We start from the raw sequence: 3,895 nt of genomic DNA on the forward strand, positions 1-3,895 counted from the left end.
TTGATAATGTGTTAGATTACATTAATTGATTTTCGGATGTTGAACCATTTAATCTTTTCAAAGAACCAACTTTACCTATCATTCATACTCATCATTTTTCTGTTTTTCATTGATTTCTACCCTTGCTTTTTCTGAAGATCATTAAGAAAAAGCTTAGATAATTGAGATGAGTTCTCCTTTTCTAATATAGTCATTTAAAACTGTAAATTTCTGACTTTCCCTATGTTGGGCTCATGTGTGAGACACTGACCTATGAGGCACTGGTTCGGTAAACTCCCAGTCTCTATAGCAGACACTCGCTACCAAGGCAAATTTGCCAGTCCTTTTTGCTTTCCCTCCTAATGCATTGTTTCTTCCCTTCCCAGGCAGGTTTTTTAAAATTCTAAATTCTAGCCCATTTGGCACCTACCTCTCACAGTTCAGACTGTTTAACAGGATGTCCTTTGTGTGGTGTTAGATTGTGTAACCTGAAAATTCACTTGTTTTTCTCATCTGTACAGTGGGTAGGATTTTTTTCATCAGTCAATTTCAGGTTTTGATTCCCACCATGACTAAAATATCACACAGTTTCAGCTATTTTAAGTTTGTACCTGCCTAGCAACTGTGCTATCATTCCTAAAGAGATGAATATGCAGATATGGCAGAGGACAGAAATTAAATGGAGACCAAATAACTTTGTTAACCACAGTTGATTATTCATCAGTTCCTAAGCAGACAGATGTTGAAGAATGAACTTTCTGGGATGAAGATGCACCCCTAAACATAAAGATTGAAGAAGGGAATGGAAATGGAGCAACTCTACAAAATACTTTGGAACAACTTGAACCTATTTTAAGTACATGGCACCGACTATAAGGAAAACTCAGAAAATCATTATTAAGACAAGAGAACCATTGGCTTTTCACATCCCAGACGGTAGCACAGGTTTCTCCAGTAGATTGGCAGCTGCACAAGATATGCCTTTTATTCATCAACCTCCTGAATTTGGTGACTTAGACACATGGCAGGAATATACCAATGCATGGGAAGAAGATGATACTGCTGCCTGGCAAGCAGTAGTTCTGAGGCAGCAGAAGATAAACAGACAGAAAAGAGAGCAGTGGAACAGCAGAGGAGGAAAATGGAAGAGGCAGCACAGTGACTAATGAAGAAGGAACAAAGCAAAATTGGTGTAAGACCTTCACAACAAATGTTCTTCAAAATGCCTGTGCTAGCAGGAAAAATGTGATACGACCCAAGCAACATTTGTATGGATTTAAGAGAATTTTCAGAATACAAACACACTACCAGATTTTAATGCATTCATGAAAATGATCTAAGACACCAGGATTCCATGAAAGTACCTTGAACTTTTAGTGATTGAGACTCAAAAGAGCAAAAAAGGACTGTGAGGCAATTGTTTCTTCAATACACTCCAACTGTAAGATACTTGCTTGCTGTAGAGAAAATATTGCAAATGGAATATACCAGTACCTCTTCAAGATAGTGATTCTAGTTAAATAAATGGGTATAAATAATTTACAGTAAGGAGAGAACTCTGCTATTTATAATGCTTTCCTTCAGTGTGCATCATGATTAAATATTTTTTTTTTTGAGTTAGAAAAGAAGCTTTATTGTAGGTGATAGTACATACTCGAGAGTGAGTGCTGAGGGGAATCCCCAAAATAAATAATTTTAAATATTAAAAAAATGTTAGACTAAATTTCCATCTCATCACTGCTTGCCATATATTTTGATAAATTCTCTTTTCATTTTCTTTTCTTTTTAAGATTTATTTATGCGTACAAGAATTGGGGTACCGGCCAGAGTTGTGGGGGGGTTGAGAGGACTCACCAGAGACAGAGTGGGGAACAGAACAGACTGACTGAAATACACTGCTGAGGGCAGCAGCTGGAGAGACATGAGAGGTCTGCTGGGCCATGTGGGTTGCTACCTGGCCAGGGATCGAACTCTTGCTGCAGAGGCTGTGGATAGCTACACAGGTTGCATCTTAACCCCTTACACCACTAGGGAGGCCCTCTCTTTTCATTTTCTTTCAGTTCAAAATACTAATTTCTTTGTTACCTTTATGGTATTTAAATGTTTAATTCCCCCATATTTGTAATGTTACCAAATTTCTTTTTCTTTTTCTTTTTTTTTTTTTTTAAAGATTATTTATACAAGCACTGGGTACAGTCAGAAGCGCAGGAGGGTGAGAGAATTCACCAGAGCCAGAGCGGGGAGCAGAACAGGCAGAAGGACTGAAGTACACTGCTGAGGGGAGCAGCCGGTGGCAGGAGAGGTCTGCGCGCCAAGTGGGACCCTCACCTGGTGGCCAGGGATCGAACCAGCGCTGCAGAGGCTGCGGGCAGCTTCACAGTCCAGCGCTCAACTGCTGCGGCACCAGGGGAGGCTCCCAAATTTATTTTTCTTTTGATTTCCATCTTAACACTTTTGTGTTGGAGGATATGCTTTGTACATTTATATCCTTTTAAATTTATTAAGATTTGCTTTATGGCCTGTTATGTGGTTCTTGTGTACCTGAAAATAATGTACATTGTGCTGTTGTTGGTTAGTGTTCTATAGACGTTAGATTAGTCTCATAGTGTTACTTAAATGTTCTGTTTTCTTGTTGGTTATCTTTCTAGTTGCTTTATCAACCATTGAGAGTACAGTATTGAAGTTTCTGTTGTTGAATTGTCTTTCTTCAATTTGTCAGTTTTTGTTTCATGTATTTGGGGGGCTCTGTTATTAGATGTATGTATACATATTTGTTACATATTCTTGCTGAATTGATTCTCCTAGCATAAAATATCCCCTTTTAAAAAAAAAAAAATCATAGTAATGTTAGTAGGCAGACTGAGGGGTACCATGGTATCCCCAAACTTGCACACTCTAAAGAGGTTTTTCCATCCACCACATAAAGACAAAGGATACTCTTAGTGTGAAAGAACATTTATAGAGGGCCTCTCCAGTGGTGCAGCTGGTAGAGCGCTGCGCTGTGAAGCTGTCTGCAGCCTCTGCAGCACTTGTTGGATTCCCGGCCAGCCTTGCCCGCTGCTCCCCTTAGGAGTGCTTTCGGTGTGTTTGCTTGTTCTGTTCCCCGTTCTGTCTCTGGTGAATCCTCTCACCCTCCCGTACCTCTGACCTGTACCCCAGCTCTTGTATAAATAAATAAATCTTTTTTAAAAAAAGAACATTAATAGAATAGTGTGCAGAGAGAGAGAGAGAGAGAGAGAGAGAGAGAGAGAGAAAAGAAAGGATAATAGTTTCCTTTGAAACTATTTCCAATGAAACATCCCTCATTACCAATCCTTGTGGGGAAATGTTCAGCCAAACAGGGTTGGCCCAAAGCAAAACAACTTAAGTCCAAAGTTTACCACAAATCTAAGGCACTTTTTTGGTGGGGAACCATAGGAAAGGGGCAGAAGGGACTGGGCAAGTTTGAGATGAAAAATAGCAAAATCAGAGTACACATTAAGGTAGTAACAGCTGCCATTGTTAGCCTCTCCACAGGTCTCCCGCCCACGTCTCTTCCAAGTGTCTCTCTACATCTTGTCCCCCGAGTCCCCGGTGCAAGGCCAAAGCCAGGAAACAAGCATGTCTTCTTCACATGTCTTTTCTTCCAAATCTCCTTGGCTTCTCAGCTCCACCCTTCATTAGATGGGGCAGGGAACATGGAGCCTCCCTTTTTAATGGAAATGACACTCTGTAATGTAGCATGTGTCTTAAAGTTTACTTTCTTTTTGTTTGCAGGTTTTATTTTTATTATTCCTTGTATTATTTTTTCATTGAGTATCTGTAGTTTACAACACTGACTTATTCTCTTATAGTTAGTATATAGTTAGTGTATCCTATTTTTTTTAAAGATTTTTTATTTATTTATACAAGCACTGGGTACAGTGAGAAACGAGGG

At 39.5% G+C, this 3,895-nt stretch overlaps 1 pseudogene; it reads left to right on the forward strand.

Moving 5' to 3' along the window:
* The first annotated feature begins 564 nt into the window (after positions 1-564).
* LOC119245695 (receptor-binding cancer antigen expressed on SiSo cells-like) lies at positions 565-1,228 on the forward strand (annotated as a pseudogene).
* The last annotated feature ends 2,667 nt before the right edge of the window (positions 1,229-3,895 follow it).

This window comes from Talpa occidentalis, unplaced genomic scaffold (genome assembly GCF_014898055.3).
Source record: "Talpa occidentalis isolate TD23 unplaced genomic scaffold, MPIMG_talOcc4v2.1 talOcc4.15, whole genome shotgun sequence".
NCBI lineage: Eukaryota > Metazoa > Chordata > Mammalia > Eulipotyphla > Talpidae > Talpa > Talpa occidentalis.